The following is a 15,448-nucleotide window of genomic DNA, read 5'->3' on the forward strand; positions in this document are numbered from 1 at the left end:
TGTAATGGAATGGGATATGATGGGATGTGATGGAATGGGATATGATGGGATGTGATGGAATGGGATATGATGGGAGGGGATGTGATGGAATGGGATATGATGGGAGGGTATGGGATGTGATGGGATATGATGGGAGGGGATGGGATGTAATGGAATGGGATGTAATGGAATGGGATATGATGGGAGGGGATGGGATATGATGGGATGTGATGGAATGGGATATGATGTGAGGGGATGGGATGTGATGGAATGGGATATGATGGGAGGGGATGTGATGGAATGGGATATGATGGGAGGGTATGGGATGTGATGGGATATGATGGGAGGGGATGGGATGTAATGGAATGGGATGTAATGGAATGGGATATGATGGGAGGGGATGGGATATGATGGGATGTGATGGAATGGGATATGATGTGAGGGGATGGGATGTGATGGAATGGGATATGATGGGAGGGGATGTGATGGGAAGGGATGTGACGGAATGGGAGGGGATGGGATGTGATGGGAAGAGATGGCGTTTGATGGGAAGGGATGTGATGGGATATAATGGGAGGGGATGGGATATAATGGGAAAGAATGTGATGGGGTATGATGGGAGGGGATGTGATGTGATGGGAAGGAATGTGATGGGATATAATGGGATGGGATATGATGGGAAGGGATGGGGTTTGATGGGAAGGGATGTGATGGGATATAATGGGAAGGAACGTGATGGGATATAATGGGAAGGAATGTGACGGGATACAATGGGAGGGATGTGATGGGAAGGGATGTGATTGGATATAATGGGATGGGATATGATGGGAAGGATTGTAATGGGATGGAGTGTGATGAGATGGGCTATAATGGGAGGGGATATGATGGGCTGGGATGTGATGGGATATAATATAATGGCAGGGGATGGGATATGATGGGCTGGGAAGGGATGTGATTGGATATAATGGGAGGGGATATGATGGGAAGGATTTAATGGGATGGGGTGTGATGAGATGGGATATAATGGGAGGGGATGGGATGTTCTGGAATGGGATATGATGGGAAGGGATTGGATGGGAAAGAATGTGATGGGAAGGAATATGATGGGATATGATGGGAAGGGATGGGGTGTGATGAGATGGGATATAATGGGTGGGGGATGTGATGGAATGAGATGGGGGGGGGGGGGGACACCTACAAGGGCCACTTTGGACAGGAAACAATGACCCAACCAGCAAATCTGTGAAAAGGAGGAGGAAGCCAATACAAGCTCATGCAAACTCCATGCAGATAATGTCTTGGCCGGGATTCAAACTGAAACCCCCATTTTTTTGTTGCTAGAAAATTTCCCAGAACCCCCAAACATCACATTTTTTCTTTAGCAGAGACCCTAGAGAATAAAATGACAGTCCTTCCAATTTCTTGTGCCGCACAGAATTTCCAAATCATTTTTCAAACCTATTTTTTTAAATACACTTTAATGAATTTTAATGCAAACAAAGCACAATATATAACCCAATGTTTGGAATAAAATATAAAATCTGATGTTACGCCAAGTAAATAAATAACCTCACACGTCACACTTTAAAATTGCGCACACTCACGGAATGGCGCCAAACTGCGATACTTCAAAATCTTCACAGGCAACACTTGAATTTTTTTACAGGTTACGGGTTTAGGGGTACAGAGGAGGTCTAGCGCTGGAATTATTGCTCTCGCTCTAACGTTCGCGGCGATACCTCACATGTGTGGTGCGAATGGCGTTTGTGTGACTTGTGTGTGCGTTCGATTCTGCGCGCGAGAATGGGGGGAACGGGGGTCGCTTTAAAAAAAATTCTTTTTAATGACATGACGTTGCTTCCGGCCTCCCAGGATCATAGAGATGGACGGGGATCACCTGGAGAGGTGTTGATGGTTGGCGGGAACGTCCCCTCCTGCTGCCTGTAAAAGCAATCCAGCGGCTAATCAGCTACTAGGATAACTTTTACATTAAAGGGAGTCGCTGGCTGAAAATAAAGATACCTGTAGCTGCAACCAGCGTCACCTGACATCCTGCGGGCGGGAAGTGGTTAATGAAATAACCCCCCCCCCCCCCCCGGTGATCCCGCCATGAAGGTTCCTGTTCAGGCACTTCCTGCTATAGGGTGACAACACTCTGTCTCCGTCTTCCAGTTGTGCTCCTGTGTTGTCACCCTGTCCAGTGGAGACTACAAGTGGCCCTGCTGACTGTGGTCACCATCAGGAAACCCACCATGAGAAAAGTGCACGGCCATCAATGGAGGGCATGTAATAAACAGGAATGGGTAGATTCAGGTACGGGCGCGCAATTTTAAGACGGCGTAGCCTAGCGTGTTAACACTACGCCGCCTTAAGTAAGAGAGGCAAGTACATGATTCTCAAAGCACTTACCTCCTTACTTAGGGCGGCGTAGTGTAAACGCGGTGGGCGTAAGGGCGTCTAATTCAAATGGGTTGGAGGGGGGCGTGTTTAATGGTAATGAGGCTTGACCTGACGTTTTTGACGTTTTTCGGCTACTGCGCATGCGCCGGGCGCCTACATTTCCCAGTGCGCATTGCGGCTAAGTACGCCGTACGGGCCTATTGATTTTGATGTGGACGTAAACGACGTAAATCCCGATTCGCGGTCGACTTACGCAAACAACGTAAAAATTTCGAATTTCGCGGCGGGAACGGCGGCCATACTTGACATTACTATTTCACTAGGGCCTAGCTCTAACTTTACGCGGCCTATCTCTTACGTAAATGGCGTAAAAGTACTGCGTCGGCCTGGCGTACGTTAGTGAATCGGCGTATCCCCTCATTTTTATATATTCTACGCCGACCGCAATGGAAGCGCCACCTAGCGGCCATCCAAAATATTACACCCCAAGATAGGACGGCGCAAGCCGTCGTATCTTAGATATGTTTAAGCTTATCTCTGTTTGAGCATACGCTTAAACTTAGGTCGGCGCAGATTCTGAGTTATCTACTGATAAGCCGGCCTAACTCTTTCTGAATCTACCTAGAAGTGTCTGCAAAGAGGCTGCGGGAGATGAGCAGCACTGACCTGTAACAAAGGGAAGCTAAATGTCATGCAGTTAGAGTTTACCTGAAATAACAAAGAGCAGTCTCACTAATGGGAAATATCTGACGGTTCCTCCAGGGGGCGGCACTGTGCACTGTCTGTGGACTCACTACTTTTTTTTTTCCGGCCCTTTAAATGTCATTCATCTCACACAGCTGCTTGGCTGATACAGGATCAGTCTGTTCAAAGAGTCGGCCTCTGAATGGGCGTGGCGGGTGGATGAGGGAGCCAATCAGAAGGTACCCTGGGCCAGGTGTGGGAGGGGCCTGGCCAGGTGCATTCTTCCAGGTTTGCTGAGTGTAGATCTGACCAGGAAGTCATCAGAGGATTCGTTGTAACCCGGGAGCATCAGAAGAGAAAGTGGAGGCCTCAGAGGATACATTGTGACCTGGGGATCATCAGATGATACATTGTAACTCTGGAATCAGATGATACATTGTAAACTTTCAGAAGATACATTGTGACTTGGGAATCCTTATAGGATACATTGTCACCCATCAGAGGATATATTGTGACCTGGGGATCATCAGAAGATACATTGTAACTCTGGAATCAGATGATACATTGTAAACTTTCAGAAGATACATTGTGACCCAACAGAGGATACACTGTGACCAGGGGAATCGAATGATACATTGTAACCTTTCAGAAGATACATTGTGACCCATCAGAGGATACACTGTGACCAGGGGAATCGAATGATACATTGTAACCTTTCAGAAGATACATTGTGACTTGGAAATTCTCAAAATATACATTGTCACCCGGGAATAATCTGAAGATGAACTGGAGGCATCAGATGATACATTGTGACCCATCAAAATATATATTTTGACCCCGGGAATCCTCAGAGGATACATTGTAACTCAGGAATCGGATGATACATTGTAAACTTTCAAAAGATACATTGTGACCTGGGAATCGAATGATACATTGTAACCTTTCAGAAGATACATTGTGACTCTGAAATCCTCATAAGATACATTGTGACCCGGGAATCCTCATAAGATACATTGTGACTCAGGAGCATCCGAAGATAAACTGGAGGCCTCAGAAGATACGTTGTGACCCATCAAAGGATCCATTGTGACTCGGGAGCCTTATAGGACACATTGTTACACAGAAGTATCAGAAGATCCACTTGGAGGTATCAGAAGATACAATGTAACACGGGAGTATCAAAGGATCCGGCGACATTGTAACCCGGGATCATCAGAAGATACATTGGAATCATTGGAGGATACATTGTGACCCGAGTATCGGAGGATCCGGCTACATTGTGACCCGAGTATCGGAGGATCCGGCTACATTGTGACCCGAGTATCGGAGGATCCGGCTACATTGTGACCCGAGTATCGGAGGATCCGGCTACATTGTGACCCGAGTATCGGAGGATCCGGCTACATTGTGACCCGAGTATCGGAGGATCCGGCTACATTGTGACCCGAGGATCCGGCTACATTGTGACCCGAGTATCGGAGGATCCGGCTACATTGTGACCCGAGTATCGGAGGATCCGGCTACATTGTGACCCGAGTATCGGAGGATCCGGCTACATTGTGACCCGAGTATCGGAGGATCCGGCTACATTGTGACCCGAGTATCGGAGGATCCGGCTACATTGTGACCCCGAGTATCGCAGGATCCGGCTACATTGTGACCCCGAGTATCGGAGGATCCGGCTACATTGTGACCCGAGTATCGCAGGATCCTGGTACATTGTGACCCCGAGTATCGCAGGATCCGGCTACATTGTGACCCCGAGTATCGGAGGATCCGGCTACATTGTGACCCGAGTATCGCAGGATCCTGGTACATTGTGACCCGAGTATCGGAGGATCCTGGTACATTGTGACCCGAGTATCGGAGGATCCTGGTACATTGTGACCCCGAGTATCGCAGGATCCTGGTACATTGTGACCCCGAGTATCGCAGGATCCTGGTACATTGTGACCCCGAGTATCGGAGGATCCGGCTACATTGTGACCCGAGTATCGGAGGATCCGGCTACATTGTGACCCGAGTATCGGAGGATCCGGCTACATTGTGACCCGAGTATCGGAGGATCCGGCTACATTGTGACCCGAGTATCGGAGGATCCGGCTACATTGTGACCCGAGTATCGGAGGATCCGGCTACATTGTGACCCCGAGTATCGGAGGATCCGGCTACATTGTGACCCGAGTATCGCAGGATCCTGGTACATTGTGACCCCGAGTATCGCAGGATCCGGCTACATTGTGACCCCGAGTATCGCAGGATCCTGGTACATTGTGACCCGAGTATCGGAGGATCCGGCTACATTGTGACCCGAGTATCGCAGGATCCTGGTACATTGTGACCCGAGTATCGGAGGATCCTGGTACATTGTGACCCCGAGTATCGCAGGATCCTGGTACATTGTGACCCCGAGTATCGCAGGATCCTGCTACATTGTGACCCGAGTATCGGAGGATCCGGCTACATTGTGACCCCGAGTATCGCAGGATCCTGCTACATTGTGACCCCGAGTATCGGAGGATCCGGCTACATTGTGACCCGAGTATCGGAGGATCCGGCTACATTGTGACCCGAGTATCGGAGGATCCGGCTACATTGTGACCCGAGTATCGGAGGATCCGGCTACATTGTGACCCGAGTATCGGAGGATCCGGCTACATTGTGACCCGAGTATCGGAGGATCCGGCTACATTGTGACCCGAGTATCGGAGGATCCGGCTACATTGTGACCCCGAGTATCGGAGGATCCGGCTACATTGTGACGGATGGAGGCAGCGGGGGTTACATCACAGATGAAGAGGTAAGCACACACATGTGATCCACATAACCAATCAGATCTCTCTGTACTGAATGCCCCCTCATCACTGGGCACAGGCCAGGTCACACCTATGGAGGGTGCAGGTGGTGCCTTTTTTGCGGTTTTGCGTCTGTAGTCTTGCGGGAGAAACCTGCGAAATTCCCGCATGCGCTGCGATTTTGATGCGTTTCCATTGAAGCCTGATGTGGGGGAGGGGGGTGAACGTGACCCGTAGGAAGCCATGTTTAATGGGTGTGAACCAGGCCTCAGTATAGGGTGAAGGGGTGGAGCAATGGTGGTCCACTTGATATAGGAGGAGGGGTCTCGAGTGTGGCCCCCGACCTCACCAAAGGGCCACACATACATGTGATTGTACAGGAAGCGATCGGAGGCGGTAGATGTTCTATAGAGGTTGTTGGAGACGAGCTTCAGATGACATTTATAAGCTGCCCATACTCTATATCCGGGGTCTCCAAACTTTAAAGACAGGGGCCAGTTTACTGTCCTTCGGGCTTTAGGGGGGCCGGACTGTGCCCAGAGGGAGGAAACGGTGCCCCATCTTTGATATCGGGGGGGAGAATTCGTTGGTGTCAGTGGCAGGAATTGTGCCCCACCGGTGTCAGTCAGTTGACTGGCCTGCACAGAGTCCTGACCTCAACCCCGATAGAACACCTTTGGGATGAATTAGAGCGGAGACTGCGAGCCAGGCCTTCTCGTCCCACATCAGTGCTCCCCAACCCAACACTACATTCCCAGGACAACTGATTGTGTGAATGGTGACAGTAGAGGGGAGGAAGAGATAAACACAGTGTATGTAATGTATACGGATCACCTTCCTATATAGGAGTGTATATAAATAATGGTGATTAGAGGCCCCTCCCAGGATGGTGTGGGAGGACAGAGTCTGCAGTGCCAGGGGGAGGAGGAGGGGTCTGCAGTGCCAGGGGGAGGAGGAGGGGTCTGAAGTGCCAGGAGGGGTCTGCAGTGCCAGGAGAAGGAGGAGGGGTCTTCAGTGCCAGGAGGAGGAGGGGTCTGCAGTGCCAGGGGGAGGAGGAGGGGTCTGCAGTGCCAGGAGAAGGAGGAGGGGTCTTCAGTGCCAGGAGGAGGAGGGGTCTGCAGTGCCAGGGGGAGGAGGAGGGGTCTGCAGTGCCAGGGGGAGGAGGAGGGGTCTGCAGTGCCAGAAGGAGGGGTGCCAGGAGAAGGAGGAGGGGTCTTCAGTTCCAGGAGGAGGAGGGGTCTTCGGTGCCAGGAGGAGGAGGAGGGGTCTGCAGTGCCAGGAGGAGGGGTCTGCAGTGCCAGGAGAAGGAGGAGGGGTCTGCAGTGCCAGGAGAAGGAGGAGGGGTCTGCAGTGCCAGGAGGAGGGGTCTGCAGTGCCAGGGGGAGGAGGAGGGGTCTGCAGTGCCAGAAGGAGGGGTCTGCAGTGCCAGGGGGAGGAGGAGGGGTCTGCAGTGCCAGAAGGAGGGGTCTGCAGTGCCAGGAGGAGGGGTCTGCAGTGCCAGGAGAAGGAGGAGGGGTCTTCAGTGCCAGGAGAAGGAGGAGGGGTCTGCAGTGCCAGGAGAAGGAGGAGGGGTCTGCAGTGCCAGGAGGAGGAGGAGGGGTCTTCAGTGCCAGGAGGAGGAGGGGTCTGCAGTGCCAGGAGAAGGGGTCTTCAGTGCCAGGAGGAGGAGGAGGGGTCTTCAGTGCCAGGAGGAGGAGGAGGGGTCTGCAGTGCCAGGAGAAGGAGGAGGGGTCTTCAGTGCCAGGAGAAGGAGGAGGGGTCTGCAGTGCCAGGAGAAGGAGGAGGGGTCTGCAGTGCCAGGAGGAGGGGTCTTCAGTGCCAGGAGGAGGAGGGGTCTGCAGTGCCAGGAGAAGGGGTCTTCAGTGCCAGGAGGAGGAGGAGGGGTCTTCAGTGCCAGGAGGAGGAGGAGGGGTCTGCAGTGCCGGGAGAAGGAGCAGGGGTCTGCAGTGTCGGGAGGAGGAGGGGCCTGCATTGCCAGGAGGAGGAGGGGCCTGCAGTGCCGGGAGAAGGAGGAGGGGTCTGCAGTGTCGGGAGGAGGAGGGGCCTGCAGTGCGAGGAGGAGGAGGGGCCTGCAGTGTCGGGAGGAGGAGGGGTCTGCAATACCAGGAGGAGGAGTCTGCATTACCAGGAGGAGTGGTCTGCATATCCAGGTGTGTCAATCAGAGAGAGGACACTAATCATTCCACCTGTGTGACCCCTGGGGAGGGCTGATATCTACAACTACTCTAGAGATCTGCAGAACATCGCTCCCTCCCCCTCCTGACAGATCCATATTAATATATTCTGCAGATTATCCCATCACTGACCCCTCTAGAGATCTGCAGAACATCGCACCCTCCCCCTCCTGATATATTCTGCAGATTATCCCATCACTGAACCCTCTAGAGATCTGCAGAACATCGCTCCCTCCCCTCCCCCTCCTGATATGTTCTGCAGATTATCCCATCACTGACCCCTCTAGAGACTTGCAGAACATCGCACCCTCCCCCTCCTGATATATTCTGCAGATTATCCCATCCTCTAGAGATCTGCAGAACATCGCTCCCTCCCCTCCGCAGAGCTGCGTTCCCAGTCTCTGACATGTCTGCACGCTTGTTGTGAGAAGATGTGGGCGGGGCAGACGGGGATTACGGCGCTCTTTGTTTCGGTGATCAGACGTTCCTTGTTATGAGGACAGGCGGGTCACACAAGTTGGCTCTCTGCGGTCCCAGCAAACCCTCATATGTGTGTGATGTAGACTGGAAAGAAAAGCTTTCTGCTTCATCCAATCAAAATGTCCCGAATACAAAACGTGCGCAACAATCCCGCCCTTCAGAGCCCGTTCATCCCCCGGCCTCTTGTTGCGTTAAGGCTGCTCATTCCAATACAATGAAGTGCACCACAATGCTTGGTAGTGCGCAGAGTTGGGTTGCCCCAGCCCAGTGATGGAGAACCTCGGCACCCCACGTGTTTTGGAACTACGTTTCCCATGATGCTCCACTACACCGCAGAGTGCAAGAGGATCATGGGACATGTAGTTCCCAAACATCCGGGGTGCCAAGGTTCTCCAACACAAAGTGTCACATAGTTGTGAAGTGGAAGGAAAATGATACAAATAAATCTGTGAAAAGTGTGGGGGGGAGGGGCATTTGTATGGCGCCCCCCGGAGTCACTCCCCTTTCTCTACAAGTCTTTTTGGGGGTGTCTCTACCAGCTTTGCACATCTAGAGAGGGACATTTCTCCTCCATTCTTCTTCTTCTTTGTAAAATATCTCTGTCTCTGTCAGATTGGATGGAGAGCGTCTGTGATCAGCAATTTTCAAGTCTTGCCACAGATTCTCAATGGGATTTAGGTCTGGACTGTGACTGGGCCATTCTAACACATGAATAGGCTTTGATCTAAACCATTCCATTGTAGCTCTGGCTGTACTTTAGGGTCGTTGTCCTGCTGGAAGGTGAACCTCCCCCCCCCCCCGGTCTCAAGTCTTTTCTTCTAAGATTGTCCTGTATTTGTCTCCATCCATCTTCCCATCAACTCTGACCAGCTTCCCTGTCCCTGCTGAAGAAAAGCATCCCCACCACATGATGCTGCCACCACCATGTTTCACAGTGGGGATGGTGTGTTCAGGGTGATGTGCAGTGTTAGTTTTCCCCACACACATAGTTGAAGTTTGGTGTCATGTGACCAGAGCCCCTTCTTCCACATGTTTGCTGTGTCCCCTCCCCCCCCCACATGTTTGCTGTGTCCCCTCCCCCACATGTTTGCTGTGTCCCCTCCCCCACATGTTTGCTGTGTCCCCTCCCCCACATGTTTGCTGTGTCCCCTCCCCCACATGTTTGCTGTGTCCCCTCCCCCACATGGCTTCTCACAAACTACAAACAGGACTTCTTATGTCTTTTTCTTTCACCAATGTCTTTCTTCTTGTCACTCTTCCATAAAGGGCAGATTTGTGGAGAGACCACTAATAGTTGTCCTGTGGACAGATTCTCCCCCCTGAGCTGTGCAGCTCCTGTGCAGCTCCTCCAGAGTTACCATGGACCTCTTGGCTGCTTCTCTGATGAATGCTCTCCTTGCCCGGCCCGGTCAGTTTAGGTGGACGGCCCATGTCTTGGTAGGTTTGCAGTTGCGCCATACTCTTTCCGTTTTCCGATGATGGATTGAACAGAAGCTCCGTGAGATCTTCAAAGCTTGGGAGATTTTTTTATAACCTAACCCTGCTTTATACTTCTCCACAACTTTATCCCTGACCTGTCTGGTGTGTTCCTCGGCCTTCATGATGCTGTTTGTTCACTAAGGTTCTCTAACAAACCACTGAGGGCTTCACAGAACAGCTGTATTTATACTGAGATTACATGACACACAGGTGGACTCTTTTTACTAATTAGGTGACTTCTGAAGGCGATTGGTTCCTCCAGATTTTAGTTATCAGAGTAAAGGGGGCTGAATACAAATGCCCCTCCCCCCCCCCACACACTTTTCATTTATCATTTTCCTTCCACTTCACAATTATGTGACACTTTTAGCTGGATTCAAGTAGCCCGCCGCATCTTTGCGGCGGCGTACCGTATCGTATTTACACTACGTCGCCGTAAGTTAGCTAGGCAAGTACTGTATTCACAAAGTGCTTCCCTGCTAAGTTACGGCGGCGTAGCGTAAATGTGGCGGGCGTAAGCGCGCCTAATTCAAAATAGGCTGAGGGGGCGTGTTTTACGTTAATGGGGGGTGACCTGACGTGATTGACGTTTTTTACGAATGGCGCATGCGCCGCCCTTGTACATATCCCAGTGTGCATTGCGGCAAAGTACGCCGCAAGGACGTATTGGTTTCGACGTGGACGTAAATTACGTCCAGCCCTATTCACGGAACAACTTAAGCAAACGACGTAAAATTTTTACGGCCATACTTAACATTACTAGTCCAGCTATTTGATGGAATAACTTTAGGCCTGAAAATGCCTTACGTAAACGGCGTATCTTTACTGCGACCGGCGGACGTACGTTCGCGAATCGCCGTACCTAGTGATTTACATATTCTACGCCGAACTCAACGGAAGCGCCACCTAGCGGCCAGCCTAAATATTGCACCCTAAGATAGGACGGCGCAAGCCTTCGTATCTTAGATAGGTTTAAGTGTATCTCAGTTTGAGAATACACGTAAACTTAGGACGGCGCAGATTCCGAGTTACGTCGGCGTATCTGATAGGCCAGCCTAACTCTTACTGAATCTAGCTATTTGTGTTGTGTCTCTCATATAAAATCCCAATAGAATACATTTGTAACATGAGAAAATGTGGAGAATTTCAAGGGGTGTGAATACTTTTTCCGGGCGCTGTATACAGGAGTGACATCACCGCTCTCCGGATATAAGGAAGGACAGTTCAGTCTCTGGCAGGGAACTGTCGGCTTCCATGTTCTAGGAATCTTCGGGTCATGCATCCGATTTATAATGAATCTCCTGCTGGGTCTAATCTGAGGACTTCAATCAGCGGCTTCCATAAAGGGCGTGATGTACGCACCAAAGAATTTATTACCCCCCCACCCCCCTTCTCCCCCCACCCCTGTTCAGGTCTGTTGGGTTCACAATCTACACATTTACAGGCCGAGGTTATAAAGCAGTTGGTTATATAGAGGAATAAAAACTCTGTACAGAGAGCTGGGGGGGGGGGGGTAACTTCCTCTATTGGGCAATCTAGGCTGCTGTCTGGGGCTCCTCTATTTATGGGAGTGTCAGGGTGTCATTGTTCTGGACCCCCAAGTGTCAGGGTGTCATTGTTCTGGGGCCCCCAAGTGTCAGTGTGTCATTGTTCTGGGACCCCCAAGTGTCAGGGTGTCATTGTTCTGGGACCCCCAAGTGTCAGGGTGTCATTGTTCTGGGACCCCCAAGTGTCAGGGTGTCATTGTTCTGGACCCCCAAGTGTCAGTGTGTCATTGTTCTGGGGCCCCCAAGTGTCAGTGTGTCATTGTTCTGGGACCCCCAAGTGTCAGGGTGTCATTGTTCTGGGACCCCCAAGTGTCAGGGTGTCATTGTTCTGGGACCCCCAAGTGTCAGGGTGTCATTGTTCTGGACCCCCAAGTGTCAGTGTGTCATTGTTCTGGGACCCCCAAGTCTCAGGGTGTCATTGTTTTGGGACCCCCAAGTGTCAGGGTGTCATTGTTCTGGGACCCCCAAGTGTCAGGGTGTCATTGTTCTGGGACCCCCCAAGTGTCAGGGTGTCATTGTTCTGGACCCCCAAGTGTCAGGGTGTCATTGTTCTGGGACCCCAAGTGTCAGGGTGTCATTGTTCTGGGACCCCAAGTGTCAGTGTGTCATTGTTCTGGGACCCCCAAGTGTCAGGGTGTCATTGTTCTGGGTCCCCAAGTGTCAGGGTGTCATTGTTCTGGATCCCCCAAGTGTCAGTGTGTCATTGTTCTGGACCCCCAAGTGTCAGTGTGTCATTGTTCTGGACCCCCCAAGTGTCAGGGTGTCATTGTTCTGGACCCCCAAGTGTCAGGGTGTCATTGTTCTGGGACCCCCACGTGTCAGGGTGTCATTGTTCTGGACCCCCACGTGTCAGGGTGTCATTGTTCTGGACCCCCAAGTGTCAGGGTGTCATTGTTCTGGATCCCCCAAGTGTCAGGGTGTCATTGTTCTGGGACCCCCAAGTGTCAGGGTGTCATTGTTCTGGACCCCCAAGTGTCAGGGTGTCATTGTTCTGGGATCCCCAAGTGTCAGGGTGTCATTGTTCTGGGACCCCCAAGTGTCAGGGTGTCATTGTTCTGGACCCCCAAGTGTCAGGGTGTCATTGTTCTGGGGCCCCAAGTGTCAGGGTGTCATTGTTCTGAATCTTCAAATGTCTTTGTTCTGGACCCCCAAGTGTCAGGGTGTCATTGTTCTGGGACCCCCAAGTGTCAGGATGTCATTGTCCCCGGACCCCCAAGTGTCAGGGTGTCATTGTCCCCGGACCCCCAAGTGTCAGGGTGTCATTGTCCCCGGACCCCCAAGTGTCAGGGTGTCATTGTCCCCGGACCCCCAAGTGTCAGGGTGTCATTGTTCTGGGACCCCCAAGTGTCAGGGTGTCATTGTTCTGGACCCCCAAGTGTCAGGGTGTCATTGTTCTGGACCCCCAAGTGTCAGGGTGTCATTGTTCTGGACCCCCAAGTGTCAGGGTGTCATTGTTCTGGACCCCCAAGTGTCAGTGTGTCATTGTCCCCAGACCCCCAAGTGTCAGGGTGTCATTGCCCCCGGACCCCCCTGGTGTCGGTGTTCCCGCTCTTGTCATGGCATGTAGTAGTTCCCAGGCAGAGCGGAGCTCCAGGTCTGTACAGGTCACCGGTGTAGTTAATATTATACAGAGGTTAATGAGAAGGGAACCTCCCCCCGGGCGGTGAGTCAGCGGCCTCCATTGTCCTCCGATCTATGGTGTCACGCTCTGCCGATCGAGTCTTTGTGGCAGGAGCGGCTGACGTCACCTTCCAGCATTGGGTTACAGGGATCAGTCACTGCAAGGCTGAGTGACACACAAGGGGGGGTCTGTCTGAGACATAATTACACCCCCCCCCCCCCCCCCCTACAAAACCTGCTCTCCAATTATGGCTCATCAGTGTGGAACACAAACTCCTCACCACCGGACTTCACCTGCGAGAGCCGAGACCCCCGACCTTCCCCGACCTCCATAACTTCCATCTCCTCCCATCATATAGTACATGCCTAGAAACAACGCTCCGGTATACGTCAGAGCTATGTAACGGTATAATGTGAGTGTGGGGGGACATTGGAGTGTCAGCTCCTCTGGTTCTGAGACTGACGTGACCGGCTCAGTGTTCTTTGTACTGCACTACGGTATATGTCAGAGCTATCAATGTACACACGTGGAATAACCGGTGCTTTCTTGTACCCGCAGGCAGCGGAGGAGCAGTGATGGGGTCTTGGTGTAAGGTGGATGTGGTTCGCCGGTTGCACAGTATATCTTAGTCCCTCAGGGGATGCAGCTGCTAATCTTATAATAGGTAGGTACAATTCCTCCGTATCAACGCACAATGGGGTAATAGATGAGAATACAACGTAATCATTCTCTTTTCGGCAAAATTTTTCCTCATAGACCTCCGATAACCATCTCAATATTTTAGGCAATTACTCTTTGGCCTAGGAAACCATTCGTATGAAGGACTATTATTTACCAGTTATCAGTAGATTGACCATTAGATGAGTGGTCTATACTTGGTGTGGAGGAACTCCATAAAGACATGGCTTCATGAGTTTGGTGTGGAGGAACTCCATAGACATGACTTCATGAGTTTGGTGAGGAGCATCTCCATAAAGACATGGCTTTATGGAGATGCTCCTCACCAAACTCATGAAACCATGTCTTTATGGAGATGCTCCTCACCAAACTCATGAAGACATGGCTTCATGAGTTTGGTGAGGAGCATCTCCAGAAAGACATGGCTTCATGAGTTTGGTGAGGAGGAACTCCATAAAGACATGACTTCATGAGTTTGTTGTGGAGGGACTCTATAAAGACATGGCTTCATGAGTTTGGTGTGGAGGAACTCCAGAAAGACATGACTTCATGAGTTTGGTGTGGAGGAACTCCATAAAGACATGGCATCATGAGTTTGGTGTGGAGGAACATCTCCATAAAGACATGGCTTCATGAGTTTGGTGAGGAGGAACTCCATAAAGACATGGCTTCATGAGTTTGGTGTGGAGGAACTCCGTAAAGACATGGCTTCATGAGTTTGGTGAGGAACATCTCCATAAAGACATGGCTTCATGAGTTTGGTGAGGAACATCTCCATAAAGACATGGCTTCATGAGTTTGGTGAGGAACATCTCCATAAAGACATGGCTTCATGAGTTTGGTGAGGAACATCTCCATAAAGACATGGCTTCATGAGTTTGGTGAGGAACATCTCCATAAAGACATGGCTTCGTGAGTTTGGTGACGAACATCTCCATAAAGACATGGCTTCGTGAGTTTGGTGTGGAGGAACTCCATAAAGACATGAGGGTTGATTTACTAAAACTGGAGAGTGCAAAATATGCTGCAGCTGTGCCTGGTAGCCAATCAGGTTCTAACTTCAGCTTGTTCAATTACGTTTTTTGACAAAGGAGAAAGTGGAAGCTGATTGATTTCTATGCAAAGCTACACCAGATTTTGGACTTTCCAGTTTTGGTAAATAAACCCCATGGTTTAATGAGTTTAGTGAGGAGGAACTCCATAAAGACATGGCTTATGAGTTTGGTGAGGAGCATCTGTATAAAGACATGGCTTCATGAGTTTGGTGTGGAGGAATTCCATAAAGACATGGCTTCATGAGTTTGGTGTGGAGGAACTCCATAGAGACACAGTTTGACCAGTTTGGTGTAGAGAACCATGAGTGGCCTCCATAGAGCCCTGACTTCAACCCTACTGAACGCTTTTGGGATAGATTGGAATGTTAATTGTGGACCAATACGTTTCGTCCAACATCAGGACCTGACCTCACTAATTATACAAATTCCCATAGATACCCCACAATCTTGTAAAAACTGTTCCCAGAAAAGTAGAGAATGTTATAACCACAATCAGGGGCAACTTCAGTTTAAGGGGTCCATAATCATGGCCATGGGGGGACCACTTATTTATGGC

At 50.8% G+C, this 15,448-nt stretch overlaps 1 protein-coding gene across 5 annotated transcripts in view; it reads left to right on the forward strand.

The window, feature by feature from the left end:
- The window catches only part of ARHGEF2 (Rho/Rac guanine nucleotide exchange factor 2), a 179,285-nt gene that overhangs the window by 41,594 nt on the left and 122,243 nt on the right, over window positions 1-15,448 (forward strand). For 3 of the 5 annotated variants that reach the window (XR_005744706.1, XM_040332334.1, XM_040332337.1), the window contains exons 1-2: window positions 5,547-5,863; window positions 13,718-13,823. The gene's annotated coding sequence lies outside the window, so the exon portion shown is untranslated. Of the gene's footprint in view, window positions 1-5,546; window positions 5,864-13,717; window positions 13,824-15,448 lie in introns of those variants that run through there. The other 2 variants (XM_040332338.1, XM_040332336.1) reach the window with 2 other exon arrangements.

This window comes from Rana temporaria, chromosome 13, assembly GCF_905171775.1.
Source record: "Rana temporaria chromosome 13, aRanTem1.1, whole genome shotgun sequence".
In the NCBI taxonomy this organism is placed as follows: Eukaryota; Metazoa; Chordata; class Amphibia; order Anura; family Ranidae; genus Rana; species Rana temporaria.